At 49.7% G+C, this 14,992-nt stretch overlaps 1 long non-coding RNA gene across 1 annotated transcript; it reads left to right on the top strand.

The window, feature by feature from the left end:
• The first annotated feature begins 891 nt into the window (after nucleotides 1-891).
• Nucleotides 892-14,119, top strand: LOC133766761 (uncharacterized). The gene is made up of 3 exons (XR_009866755.1): nucleotides 892-1,100; nucleotides 3,187-3,270; nucleotides 12,763-14,119. It is a non-coding gene; the product is annotated as an uncharacterized LOC133766761 (long non-coding RNA).
• The last annotated feature ends 873 nt before the right edge of the window (nucleotides 14,120-14,992 follow it).

Raw genomic sequence — 14,992 nt, 5'->3', positions numbered from 1 at the left:
ATGATCTCAGTTTCTCCACCCTGGGGAGATTCTTATTCCGTTCGCTCAAAAGTTGGAATAGGTTTCAAGTCTTGCTGAAGGCCTGGTGCTAGCCAGAGACAATGGCTAGACTCGGAGGCACCCCTTATTCTAGATCTGATGTTCTTCTGGCTTTTTTCCGAAAAAAACAATAGTTCTTTTGGTCGAATCAGAATGTCAATTGCAAGTTTTGCCTATGATCTGGGGTTGTATTTTCCTCCCCTCCCCCCAAAAATAAAATTACAACAAAATACTGCCTCCGCCATGCTAGAGGAAGGCGCGGGGCAGAGGCAGGGACAGGGACATGGAGGCGGCAGGAGGCCCTGCAGGAGTCCCGGCGCCATGGAGCCCAGGCGGCCCCGCGCCTCCTGCCCCTCACCTGCGGCCTTACCCAGCCCGGTAAGCGCCCAGACAGTTCCTCTAAGAAGTCACACGCGCGCCTCTCGTTTCCGCCGTCCCACGGGAGGAGCCAGTCGTGCGCAAAGTTCGAATTCCGCAAGGGCCGCCTCCAAGTCCGCGTCCGGGCCTCGGGGCTGTGGGCGGGCCGCGCTGCCAGGGCCCCGGCTGCACAGCTCTGGCTCCCCGGGCCGGCGAGGACCTGCACCTCGGCCCGGTGGCCCCGGCCCCGCGAGGCGCCAGGCCGGGGGAGGAGGAGGAGGAGGAGGAGCGGCGAGGCGGGGAGGGGCCGGGAGGGGGAAGCGGGCGTGCGAGAGAGGAAGAGCAGCCCGCGACGGGGCCGGGGCGCCGCGCGTGGGGGAGGGCCCCCGCGCAGTGTCCGGCGGCGGAGACGGCGCGCCCACGCCGCGGTGGTCCCGCGAGGACGCCGGCTGGAGGGGGCGCTGCGGCCGCCACCTCCCACGTGCCGGCGCCTCCTCTGCGGATAGCGCGGGCCAAGCCAGCCTCTTGGCGCTGCAGGGTTGGGGGTTCAGGGCCACTCACCTGATGGCTCGAACAACCCGAACAAGGCCTAACACGGGGTCTCCACTGCTGAGGGCCCCTCGTTGGAAACTCGCCCGGGGAGGGGCGGAGCTCAGCTTTCCCCGGATCCGGGTCGGGAGGCGTGTGAGCATGTCCCCGGGCAGGTGAGCCAGAGGTCGCCCGCAGTGCCTAGGGAGTGGCGGGGTGAAGGGTGAGAGCTACCCGAGGAGCGAGGCAGCTGTCCCGGAAGTGCTCGTCTTGCCTTGTGCCTGGTGCTGCTGCCCTGCCGGAGGGGATCTGCAGTGAGGCTCACTCTCTTCTCTTGCCTTCTAAGTCTCTGCTCCCAGCACTGGGTTACAGACTTATCCTTGAGTTCCTTCGAATGCTTGCCTGTTTTCCCCTGATCCCCCGTCCTGGCCTGGGGAGTAGGGAGGGCAGGGTTATGAGCCCCGCTCCCCGGCACAGCCTGGCACCCGCTGAATCCCAGCTCCACCACGAAATAGCTCGGCACCTGGACCGAGCTGACCTCCCTACACCGCACTTTGCAGTGCTGTGCTGTGGGTTCATCATGTCCACCCCACAAGGCTGACTGCACCCGCTGTCCTGAGCGGCCCTGGGCGTCGCCCAGTCACCCCCTTGCCTTTGCTTGCTAACCCACTAGACACAGAGGGCTGCCTTTGTCTCCTTTGTGCACGGATGGCTTGTGTCCTCAACCTACTTTTTAAGCTCTTTGAACAGTCACTTTTTTGTTTCTAGGTACCCTTAGGGGCACCGACTCTGCCCTTGAAACACCTTGTTGATTCCTAAAACCCCACTGATACTAGAGAGATTTTTCTAGAAAATTTGAAGTTAGGAAAATAAACTCTTCAGGGGGCAAGTTGAGTAGATGACAATTTCAGTTAGGAAGTCGCCTCAGGGGCTGTGCTAATGCACACCCTGGGAGGCAGCAGGCGATGGCTAGAGTGCTCAGATCCCTGCCTCCCACATGGGAGCCCAGGAGGGAGTTTCTGGCTCCTGGCTTCACCCTGGCCCGGACCTGGGTGTTGCAGGCATTTGGGAGAGTGAACCAGAGGCTGTAAGATCTCTGTGTCTGCCTTTCAAATAGTAAAAATCAATAAATAAACTTTTAAAAAGGAAGTTACCTAGTTACTTTAAGATCATAAAAACATATAGTAATCTCAAACTATGTGAACAAAACTGCAAAAAAAAAAAAAAAAAACACGTATTTTGAAGTGAACCTGCCACATGTTCTCATTGATACCTTAGTGTAGTGGGAATATGAGAGTTTTTTTTCTCAGATTCTTTGTAGTTCTTTTTAGTTTTTCATTTTTAAGATTTATTTATTTATCTGAGAGGTAGAGTTAGATAGAGAGGGAGAGACATCCACTGGTTTGTTCCCCAAATTGCCGCAACAAACGATCTGAAGCCAGGAGCCATGAGCTTCTTCCAGGTCTCCCACGCGGGTGCAGGAGCGCAAGCACTTGGGCCGTCTTCTACTGCTTTCCCAGGCCACAGCAGAGAGCTGGATTGGAACAGGAGCAGCCAGGACACGAACCGGCGCCCATATGGGACACGGGCACTGCAGGTTGAGGCTTAGCCCACTATACCACAGCGCCAGCCCCTCTTTCTGGCTTTTTCATACCCAGTATGTATTACTGAGTTACCCAGGAAATTATAATTTAGCTGATGAAAATGATCATATTTGGGATAGAGAAGTGATGGCCTAAGAGGAAAAAAAAAATCTTGATATCGAAACAATGGTTTTGTCCCTCATTGTTTCCCACATGGGACTGATTTGTCCCAGAAAATCCACTTAGAAGTTTGAAGTGCAGCAGCGTTTCCTTTTCAATGACCAGAATATTTGCCTTCCTATCTAGGGGACTTTGAAGTTACAAAATCTTAGGCATGAAACCAAAACCATAGCAGGGTCATAGGAAATCTAGAGTTGAGGTAAACTGGATGGAACGGTGTCAACGGTTATTTCAGCTAGCCTAGTGAACGTTCATCTTTCCAGGGATTTTCTCTTTGGCATGAAGGTGAGCCAGTGCACCTGTGGGTATATTATTGGAAACCCCCACATTTACAATTCGCTTCAACCAGGGCTACCTTCCCTTTTTGTTGAAAATTAGGACTGCACCCTGTCTTGTGTGTACACAGGGTCCTTCTTCCAATGAAAAGTTACTAGGTACTTCCCGGGCGCCCCCTGGGGATGCTGGGGAGGCCGCCCACGAGCCAGCCCTTACCTCTCAGGAGCTTGGGGTCTGATGGACGCTCCTGTGGAGACCATGACATGTGAAGGACTTCTCAGGGACTTCCAGCAGCCAGCTAGCGGAGGTAAGAAACGCTTCCTAGGTAAGGAGGTGCCTGGGCTGAATGGGAATCTTCAGCGTGGGAGGGGGTGAGCCTTCCTGACATGCGACCATTGGTTGTTGTTTCTTCCCTGTGCTTTGCCCTGATCATGTTGTTTTATATTCTAGCTCTCTGCAATCTTGGATACACCCCTAGTTCCTTTCTTCCTGGGTAAATCCACTGAGTTTATAAGATGCAAATCTTATTCCAACATATTTTAAAACTTGCTCAATTTTAAAATTACCTTAGTACTTTTTCAGGTGCCATTGAGACTTGTGAAACATACATATCCGAAACTTCTTAGTTTTTCTTAAAAGAGAATTATACATACATTACCCAGTCAGAAATCAGGTTCAGTGTATGCAGGGCCTCTGATTGAGATTGCTTATTGTTTTTCTAGCATTGTTGGGTTTATGACTTTTAGCCTTTCATTTTCGGTAGGGAGGAGAGAGCTCAGAGACACTTGTAAAGCAATATCATTGTGGAGTTGTTTTCTGCTTTGAAATGTCTTTTCCTAAACTTTCATGGTTTTCTAGCCCATCACTAAATTTCAGCAATTTTTATTTATCTTTTAGTGACCTGCCTCTATACAGTCTTTTTAAAACACTCATATTTTAAAAAAATCTACTTTTTAAAATTTATTTGAGAGGCCAGTGAGGGGAGAGAGAGAGAAGATATCTCTGTCCACTTGTTCACTCCCTCAAATGCCCACAGCAGCCAGGGCTTAACCAGGCAGAAGCCAGGAGCTAGAAACTCAATCTGGGTCTCCCATGAGGGTGGCAAGGGCCCAAGTACTTGAGCACATTATCAGGAAGCCAGAAACAGAAGCAGAGCTGGGCCTGAACCTATGATTTCTATGAGAAACGGATGTCTTAAGGAGTCTCTTAACCCTGTGCCAAAACACCTGCCCCTTAACTTTCTTTCATAATTTTTTGTTTGTTTGTTTGTTTTGGGTGATTTTTTAAAATGTTTACTTTCATCTACTTCAAAGGCAGAGAGAGAGAGAAGGAGGGAGGAAGGGAGGGGTGGAGGGGGAGGGAGGGAGGGAGGGAGAGAGAGAGAGAGAGAGAGAGAGAGAGAGAGAGAGAGAGAATATGAGAATCTTCCATATGTTGGTTTATTCCTCAAATGCCCACAAAATCCAGGGCTGGGCCAGGTCAAAGCCAGAAGCCAGGGACTCCATCCTGGTCTCCCCCGTGGGTAGCAGGGACTTGAGCCATCATCTGCTGCCTCCTAGGATACATTGGTAGGAAACTGCATAGGAAGCAGAGGTGAGACTTGATCCCAGGGGCTCTGATATGGGATGCAGACTTCCCAAGCAGTAGCTTAACCCACTGTACCACGAAACCTGCCCCTGGGTGCCTGGGTGCTTTTATCTTTTTCTTAACTTTTATTTCGTTGTTTTAAGCAATAAGCATAGACAAATTGTAGAACAAGTAACTGACTCTAAACATGTAACTCAGTTGATCTGTACCATTTAATTTAAGAATTGCAGGTTGTGACCCAGTGAGTTTATTTCAACACAGTAAACTAATGTAATGACTTGCAGTCTGAAAGATACCGTGTGGGGGCTGGTGTCAAAGTAAAGCTACCACCTGTGATGCCGGCATCCCCTGTGGGCGCTGGTTCAAGTCCTAGCTATTCCACTTCTGATCCAGCTCTCTGCTAAGGGCCTGGGAAAGCAGTGGAAGATGGCCCAAGTGCTTGGGCCCCTGCACTCATGTGGGAGACTCAGATGAAACTCCAGGTTCCTGACTTGAGCCTGACCCAGCTCTGGCCATTGCTACCATCTGGGGAGTGAACCAGCGGATGGAAGATATCTCTCTCTCTCTCTCTCTCTCTCTCTCTCTCCTGCTTGCTCTCTATAACTCTGCTTTTCAAATAAAATATCTATTTTAATGACATTTATTTATTTATTTGAGAGGCAGAGTTACATACAGAGAGAGGGAGAAATAGAGAGAGAGGTCTTCCATCCTCTGGTTCTCTCCCCCGATGGCTGCAACAGCTGGGGAGTGGTGGTGTGGGAGAGGGGCGGAGGGTCAGTTCATCTAGAGGCTTGATGAAATGGGGCTCTGTAAAAAGAGTGTCTACTGTGCTGCAGTGTTGTTGGAATAAATTTCTGGGTCAACCACTAGGGTTTGGAGATCTCATTGCCCTTGAACTTTGGGTATTGTGGTTTGAGTTTTAAAGGTACCTGGCCTGGATGGAAAGTTCTCTAGCTTAGAATCAGCCCTAGGGGCCAGCACTGTGGCATAGGAGGTTAAGCTTCCACCTGAGGTGCCAGCATCCATGTGGGCACCGGTTCATGTCCAAGCTGCTCCACTTCCCACCCAGCTCCCTGCTGGTGGCCTGGGAAAGCAGCAGAAGATGGCCCAAGTGCTTAGGCTCTTGCACCCATGTGGGAGACCCAGAAGAGGCTCCTGGCTCCTGGCTTCAGATTAGCCCAGCTGCAGCCATTGAGGTCATTTGGGGAGTGAACCAGCAGATGAAAGACTTCTCTGTCTCTCCTTCTCTCTGTCTGTGATCTGCCTCTCAAAAGCAAAGAACAACAACAAAAACAAACAAAAAACACAGTCCTAATGACCCATGGAGTTCATGTTACTTATTTAACCAGCCATGAATCAGTCATTTTAGGCTTGTTTAATTATGTCCTTTCCTATGGGTAGAACACGGAGATTGGGTGATACGATTCTAAGGGAATCTAAGAAAACGGTTTTCCTAGTTTCTGACGATGGTTGAGGCCTCTAAGAACCTCCACTGAAGTCTTAGCCCTTAGAATTTTCTCCAGAGCCGGCGCTGCGGCTCATTAGGCTAATCCTCCGCCTAGCGGCGCCGGCACACCGGGTTCTAGTCCCGGTCGGGGCACCGGATTCTGTCCTGGTTGCCCCTCTTCCAGGCCAGCTCTCTGCTGTGGCCAGGGAGTGCAGTGGAGGATGGCCCAAGTGCTTGGGCCCTGCACCCCATGGGAGACCAGGATAAACACCTGGCTCCTGCCATCGGATCAGCGCGGTGCGCCGGTCGTAGCGCGCTAGCCGCGGCGGCCATTGGAGGGTGAACCAACGGCAAAGGAAGACCTTTCTCTCTGTCTCTGTCTCTCACTGTCCACTCTGCCTGTCAAAAATAAAAAAAAAAAATTTTCTCCAAAGACACGTGTGAACGATATTTGATGGTGCAGAAAGGGATATGTTGAGCAAGGCTAATTGTTCGCATGGAAATCAAGACCTTCCTTCTTCTCCGTGGAGGCTCGCAGATACAAAAGGTGTTGCAAAGAACATGTGGAAGGCAGGCGGGTATTGTCCTGGGCTGGCAGCTTTACCTACCCTGGTCTGTAGGACTGACTTCTCAGAGTGTTCCCCTTTTCAAAATGCCTGTTGCTCGGGGAAGTTGGAGCTGATGAAAAGATGGATTATCTATTGCAAAACATCTGAGAATCCTTGCTGCTATTCTGGTACCACGTCCCCTTCCCTGTAAAAAGAATTTATTTATTTATTTATTTATTTTTGCTTTATTTGAAAAGCTGAGAAAATACACACTCACACACACACACACACGTGTGCGCGGCTTGGGGGAGGGAGTGGAGAAGGAGAGAGGGAGAGATTTTCCATTATCTAGTTCACTCTGCAATGCCCACAACAGCTGGGAATGGGCCAGGCTGAAACCAGGAACTGGGTACTCAATCCAGGTCTCCCGTGTTGGTAGCAGGGACCCAACTACTTGAACCGTCACTTGCTGCGGGAAGCTGGAATCGGGAGTGAGTCTGGGACTTGGACCCAAGCTCACAGGTAGGGACGTGGGCATCCCTGGCAGCATCTTCGCTGCTATGCCAAGCCCCTGCCCCGTGCATCCCTTTTTAACGAGGACACACACTGTGGACAGCCTTCCCTGCCAGCTCTGGGCCTTAGCAGGAGGTTTGGTAAGGACAGCAGCAGCAGGCGACATCTCCTAGCTTCTCTGGCTGTTTTTCCGAATCTTCAAAGACTGGGCTCCTTCTTGCAGTGATAGGACCCAGTGATAGCGCAGAGAGAAAACAACCAGTTCTGCAAATAGAGCCTGTCTTCAGCTATTCTCTGTCGCTATAGCAAAATACCAGAGACCCGGTAATTTATACCGCAGAATAGCCATTTGTCTGGCTCATGGTTCTGCAGGCTGAGAAGTCTAAGAGCATGGCACCTGCGTCTGTTCCGCCTCTGGGAAGGCTTCATGCTGTGCCGAGCCATGTGAGAGGGCACGCACAGCGAGTCAGAGCGGGTGTGGCAGCTCAGCTCTCTTCCTCTTCCCGCCCTCCTGACGCTACACAGTCCTAATGATTATTATCCCAAAAGGCCCCGCCTGCAAATACCATAAGCATATGAGTTTTGAGATTAAGTTTTCAACACATTATTTTGGAGGACACAGTCAAGCCATAGTAGGGCCTCATGGGGCAGTCCTCGTAGTTTTATATAGTCCCCACACCTTGTGCTGGCCAAGTGACCTGAGTGACCAGGCTCTCAGGACTGACTCCCGCTAGCCAGACCTGCTGAAGACTTGTGAGTGAGCGCAATGCCTGTTCTCCATGGGGAAGTTCATTTCCAGTGACTACAAGGCTCCTGTGTGTCCTCTGTGACCTCACTACTAGGTCCTGGGGACTTGGGAAACCCCGCAAGAATGGGAAAGCTCGGTGATCTCGAAATCGCAAGAAATGGATGTTAAACATCGAATGGTGTCCTCTCAAGTCAAAACCCTAGCCTCTGATACTTCAGAATGTGGCCGGTGACAGAGGGAAAGTTGATCATTGCAGATGTAATGAGTTAAGATGAAGTCACACAGAGCAGGGTCAGGCCCTCAGCCAGTATGGCTGGTGGCCTTATAAAAAGGGGCATTTGGGGCACAGACACCCACAGAGGGAGAGCACCAAGGGAAGGTGATTGGCAGAGCTGCCTCTGCAGGCCAAGGTGTGCCAAGGTGCAGCAGAGCCCACCAGAATCTAGGGGAGAGGCATGGTGTGGATTCTTCCTCACGGCCCGTGGAAAGAACCAGCCCTGCTGTGAGATGATAAATGTTTCCAGCCACCCAGTTTATGATGTTCCAGTGTGGCAGCCCTAGCAAACTAGTGCCGATGGTTTGGGGACAGTGTCAGATCATGGAGCTGGTCATACTTCGTCCTGCACCCTCTACTGACTAAGTTATCTGAATCCCTAGATGGAAGCCTCGGCTTTCTAAATCTTGGTTTCGGGGATTTCGTTTTCCTAAATCCAAGATCTCCCTTCTGTTTGTGTATTCTTTCTTCTGATGTGTTAATTCCATTTATTATGTTGCTGTTCTCTTAGTCACACACTAGTTACGTATTGCTCCTGCGGAGTGGCCCTGGACTGCTCTAGGGCTGTTTGTTTATTTGAAAGGGAGGGAGGGAGGGAGGGAGGAAGGGAGAGAGAGAGAGAGAGAGAGAGAGATCATTGATTGATCTTCTGTCTGGTAGTTCATGCCACAAATGGCTGCAATGGCCGGGGCTGGTCCAAGCAGAAGCCAGGAGCCGGGAACTCCATCCTGATTTCCCACATGGATGGCAGGGACCCAAGTCCTTGACCCATCATTTGCTGCCTTCCAGAGCATGCATTAGCAGGAAGTTGGATTGGAAGCGGAAGTGAGACTTGACCCTAGGCATTCTAATATGGGATGTGGACCCCCAAGCGGTGGCTTAGTCCGTGGTGCCACAACATGAGTCCCCAGGGAAAAGAAAGCAGGTTTATGAGCCCTGTTCCTAAAGATTTTGATTTGTCTGCTTGTGGTGGGACCCAAGAATAATCTCCTTAAAGTTAGCACATGTGATATTAACGTCTTTGATTATCTCTCAATTTGTACCAGTTTCTTTCTTAGGGAATAAACTCAGATCCAAGCTCTGGAGACGTAAGACTTGGGTTGACTTTGGGACTATCCCCACCTTGTCCGACTTGGTACCCTGAGCCAGTCCCATTCATTTCATTTAACAAAACTGTTGAGCACTTTGTTGTGAACAAAATATTGTTCTAAGCTCTGGGGATATATCTGTAAGATAGACAAAAATCTCTTAGATTATAGCCATGGGAAAGTCCATGTATCTACTGGATATGCAAAAGTATGGAGGAAATATAAGTCAGGTAGAGGGATTGTTGAGTGCAGGGGGTCTTCAAGTGTCACAGTTTTAAATGAGGTTCTGGGCAGAGTTGTTGGACCTAGTGCTTAAGATGTGTGCATCTAGAGCTGGTGTTGTAGCACAGCAGGTTGAGCCACCCTCTGCAGAGCTGGAATCCCACATGGGCATTGGTACTAGTCCTGGCTGCTCCACTTCTAATCCAGCTCCCTGCGCATGTGCCTGGGAAAGCAGCAGAAGATGGCCCAAGTGCTTGGGCCCCTGCATCTATGTGGGAGACCCAGATGAAGTCTGCATCTATGTGGGAGACCCAGATGAAGCACTGTCTGGACGCATCACATTTTATTCATCCACACACTCCCTGGGGGACGTCCTGGCTGCTGGCAAGCTTTGGCAACTATGACTAAAGCTGCTATAGACACCTACGGGCATGTTTTTGAGTGGATGTAAATTTTCAGCTCTTTAGGGTAGAAGGAGCACAATTGCTAGATCATGTGATAAAAGTATGTTTACTTTTTTTTTTTTAAAGATTTATTTATTTATTTGAAAGGCAGAGTTAGAGGAAGAGACAGAGAGATCTTCCATCCACTGGTTCACTCTCCCTCTCCAGATAGCCGCAATGGTCAGGCTGGGCCAGACCAAAGCCAGCAGCCAGGAACTTCATGCTAATCTCCCATGTCAGTGGCTGGGGCTCAAGGACCTGGGCCACCTTCTGCTGCTTTTCCAGACCGTTAGCAGGGAGCAGAATTGGAAATGGAGTAGCCAGGACTTGAATCAGTGCCCCTATGAGATGGCAGCGTTGCAAGTGGCCGGCACCCACAATGCAGGTTGGTTTTTTTTTTTTTTTTTTTTTTTTTTAGTGAATATGTTTAGTTTGATAAGAAACTGGCTGGGCCATCTGCATTTCCACCCTCAGTGGATGAGAGTTCAAGTTACTCACTGTCCTTAGTAGCTCTTGATGAATTTGCCAGTCTAGATTTTGGCCATTCAAATAGGTGTGTAGTGTTATCTCGGCAGTGTTATTTTAATTTGCATTTATTTCCCTGATTACAAGTGTGGAGCACCTTTTTATGTGCTCATTCGCTATCTGTATATTTTCTTTGGTAGGTGTCTGTTAAGGCCTTTCACTCATTTTTACACTGTGCTGTTTTGTTCTTGTTGAGTTTTAAACATTCTTTGTATATTTTAGATAACACTCTTTCATCAGATGTTTCTTTTGCAAGTGTTTTCCCTTCGTGTGTGGCTTGTTTCCTCATTCTCTTGCCGTGTCTTTCACAGAGCAGACTCTTAATGAAATTCGTTTTTTAAGTAGGTTTTATTTTTTAAGGTAAAAACTTCATGCATGGAATTCATTTTATCAATTATTCCTTTCATGGATCTGAAAAGTCACCACCATACCCAACACCATCCAAGTGTTCTCCTATGTTTTCTTCTTCTCCTTTTTTTAAAGAATTTTTTTTTTTTAATTTGAAAAGCGGAGTTACAGAGGAGAGACAGAGAGATCTTCCATCTGCTGGTTCAGTCCCCAAATGGCTGCAACGGCTGGGGCTGGGCCAGGCCGAAGCCAGGAACCCAGAGCTTCTTCCAGGTCTCCCACATGAGTGCAGGTGCTCAAGGACTTGGGCCATCCTCTGCTGCTTTCCCAGGTGCATTAGCAGGGAGCTGGATCAGAAGTGGAGCAGCCGGGACTGGAACTGGCCACCCATATATGGGGATGCTGGTGTCACAGGCTATGGCTTAATCTGCTATGCCACAATGCCAGCCCCATCTCCTGTGTTTTCTCTCAGGGGTTTTTGTAAGTTTGCATTTTATATTTAGGTCTGTGTTAATTTTGGAGAAGGATGTAGGGGTTGTATCTAGATTTATTATTATTGTTTTTCTACAATGTGGATGTGCGGAAGCATCTTCCAGCTCCCCCTGGAGTGGTTCACAGACCTCAGGGGTGACTTGCCCCGCATGCTGTCTCATGCTCACCCCACTTCCTAGGACAGCTTTCTTGGCCAACTTCAGACCCCTTCGAGCACTGCGGCAGGAGCAGGAGCAGGGCCAGGCCCACGCTGCCTGGCAGAGCGACTCAGCCTGCTGAAATCATGAGCAAAACACCCTCATGTAATTAGGCAGTAATTTATTGCCTGTATTCTACAAAGGTGAGAGCAGAGATTAAAAAAAAAAGTCTCTGTTTCAAATCTAAATGGTCTGATTAATTATGTGTCACCTAGAAGACAGTGGAGCTTTGCAGGGGACCATGCAGCTGGCTGCCTCACTGACTGGCATGGATCTGATCTTAGGCTCTACAGATTCATCTGAGGTGATTAAGCAGAAAAGGATCAATTCATCACAGCCAAATTTATAAGAGACTGATGTATAAACCAGCTTATCAAACTATTTATAATAGTGTTTCTCACACATGAGAGCCTGTAGGCTCCTTTTTTTTTTAAAAAATTAGAGTTTATTAGCTTTTCTTTTAATATAAACACAAGAAAAATCATATGAGTTGTAGCATTCTTTTCAAAATAAAATTTCAATCAATTCTTGAATCTCCAAGCTCTGAGCTCTATAAATGATGTGTTTTTTTTTTTTGAGGTGGTAGATTGTAATATTTTATATACCATTATTTATGTCTCTGTCCTTTAAAAATGATGAAACCTGTAACACTCAGTATCATGTAAAGTGTTGCTATATTTAGAGAAAATATTCCTGGCCCAGAAATGCTTTGTTTCAGGTCAAATTCCTGGGATTATACTTGAGAAGGCAGGAGAAACAGATTTCTTATAGTTGAGAACACTCATTTTCCCCCCATTATTTCAAATCTAGGGTGATGTTGTTACCAATTTCCTATCTATTCCCTGTCTTTTTTTTTTTTTTTTTTTTCTGACAGGCAGAGTGGACAGTGAGAGAGAGAAACAGAGAGAAAGGTCTTCCTTTTTCCATTGGTTCATCCCACAATGGCCGCTGCGGCCGGCGCACTGCACTGATCAAAGCCAGGAGCCAGGTGCTTCTGGTCTCCCATGCGGGTGCAGGGCCCAAGGACCTGGACCATCCTCCACTGCACTCCCGGGCCACAGCAGAGAGCTGGACTAGAAGAGAAGCAACCGGGACAGAACCAGTGCCCCGAACAGGTGCTGGCGCCACAGGTGGAGGATTAACCTATTGAGCCTCAGTAACGGCCTTCCCTGTCTTTTGAAGCCCGGAGGGTTCCTAAGATTTCTGTAAGTTCCCGCTTAAATAGCAGGACTTGAAATGGGCTGCTTCCAGCCAGGTGAACATGGGGGACTAAACAACCGTTTTGCATCACCTACAACTATTTAGGGTGCAGTCCCTTGTTGATCACATGTGCATTAACACTGCTCTTCACAATCTTCCTTTACCAGATCTAGAGGAAAGAGAGCTGATCCAAGCAGAGAGAGTCCAGCTGCTCCGCAGAGAACTGCTTTAAGAAGGGAGGTTCTTCCTAGGTGACAACAACGTATTCCAAGACTCTTAGTGCTGCTTTAAGCTTTGATAGCTGTAGAAGTACAAATGCTACCAACTTACATACAGCACATTATCTGGAAGCTCAGTTATTCCTTTTGGACTTATTTAGGTTTGCAAATTTGGAATATTAAACTTTTAATTCTGTTTGGGGAGGGGGGTTTCAGTCAAGGTATGCAATCTAAGATGGGAATGAAACAAAACATCAAAATTAAAAGCTTAACATTCCAAATCTACAAAAAACTAAGTTTAAAAGAAATATAACTAAACTTCCACGTGATGTTCTACGTTTGTAGCATGGCTTGTTGACTCCTGACTATATCCCAGTTTGAGAAACGCAGCATCCAAACGTACCTGATGAGCTGGTAGGTGTTCACGGGACCGAAGCAGCCATGGCCATTGATGGTACATGGCAGAACTCTGGAAAACGGTGGTGATCCGGGTGCCGCTTGTGATAAATGTGTATGCTGTCTTAATAAAAGCACAACATTTTAAAAAGTCTTCTAAGGAATTCACGCATCTCCGAGAACAGGACTCCAGACTCCAGTCTGAATACAGAGCGCCAGAGCAGCAGGGCTTTGTTGAGGACTGGCAGTGTTTGTGTACAGGAGGCTCTGGAGCAAGTCCGCTCAGGAAACCGGCCTGCAGGACAAGGCGGCTCTGGGGCTGCTCTCAGGAACAGGACGCACGGACGAGGGCAGCCAGTTAGCCCAATGCATTCGCTGCACAAGGGTTTGCACTTTCCAGGAGCAGCCACCGAGCCCGGAGCCCCCTGTCTTGCATCGTGGTGGAGAAGCACTGACACATGATGATTCTCCAACTTCCCTTTTCCCAGCGGCTCCAGGAGCACCCCTGCCCCAGCACCATTTCTAGGTAAATAGCAATTGTGCTCTCCACTTGGCAAGGAAGAGACTTGGCTCAGATCGGCGGAACTCCAGAGCCTGTGGCGCTGGCTGCTTTCTGCGTGGGGCTAACCTCGCCAGGGAACTTTATATACCCTGGGAGACAGTGAAAGCAACTTCTTAACCTCTTTCCCAGTTCTGCCTGCGGCAGTCGGACCGCTCAGCTCAGATGACTTCTTCCCAGGAGTCCCCCCTCACATCTGCCGGGACCAGCTCCCCCTTCACCCCTACTGAGTCAGTGCTAGGAACTAGGGAGCACCCACCACCCACGCCGCGCACTTCCTGCCGGCTCAGCAGCCGGCTTGGCCCGGGGCCAGGGCCAGCCCGGGGCCTGGGCTGCCTCCCAGCAGCCTGGGAGCGCGCCTGCTGTTCCCAGGCAGGGATTCTGGGGCCAGCCTTCAAAAGCCAGTTCTTCTGGCCTCTCTGAGCCCAGGAAGGGCATGTAATCCTTTACACCAATTGGCAAGCGCCTGTGAGATGAGAGGGCTGCCAGGGAGCCCTGCGCGGGATCTCTCGGTGGGTTTTGTGCCACTCAATCCCACCCCGCGTGTGCGGATGCCGGCGTCTGCGCCGTCCTGACCTCCCGCGCCCTTTAGGCCCACGGGGCCAGGCTGCTGCTGTCCCTGAAGCTCCTCTACGTTGCTTCTCCGGGTTGGTACCTCCTCCCCAGACGCTGCACCTTGCACATCCACAGTGGAAACGCGCCCCCACGAAGCCCTCGGCACCGTCCTCCGTTTCCAACCGCCAGAGGCAAGGACTCCCTGGTTTCTGTTATAGCGACCGATGTGTGTCGCTTACCTGTGCCACTGAGAAATAAAGTAGGGCAGAAGGGTGTGTCTGTGAATTCCCTGTGGGGTTCTGCGCATTGTAGGAGCTCCCTTAGCACTGAATGAATGAATGAGAAGTCGAAGGTGCTGTACACCTGGTGCACAAATCACAGAATCCCCAAAACACGTGATCTTAAAGGGACCTCCAGAAAGCCCATGTCCCTTCCCGGTGGCCAGTGCCGAGGCCAAGTGTTGAGATGCTGAGTGGCAGCCCTGCCTTGAAGATGGGCAGTGCTCAGCAGATGCTCTGGAAGACCTTGGCCACAAAGGCACAGCCCGGGAGCCTCCTGGTGTGTGCCACAGGTTCTGCCTGTTAATGTGGAGATGAGGAGGCATATCTTTTGTCATTTACTTGTCAAGGCTTGGGCCAAGAGCACTAGCCTGGAGCCAGGAGGCCTGAG

Source organism: Lepus europaeus, chromosome 1 (assembly GCF_033115175.1).
Source record: "Lepus europaeus isolate LE1 chromosome 1, mLepTim1.pri, whole genome shotgun sequence".
Taxonomy (NCBI): Eukaryota; Metazoa; Chordata; class Mammalia; order Lagomorpha; family Leporidae; genus Lepus; species Lepus europaeus.
This window is presented reverse-complemented; position numbering and strand designations above follow the sequence as displayed.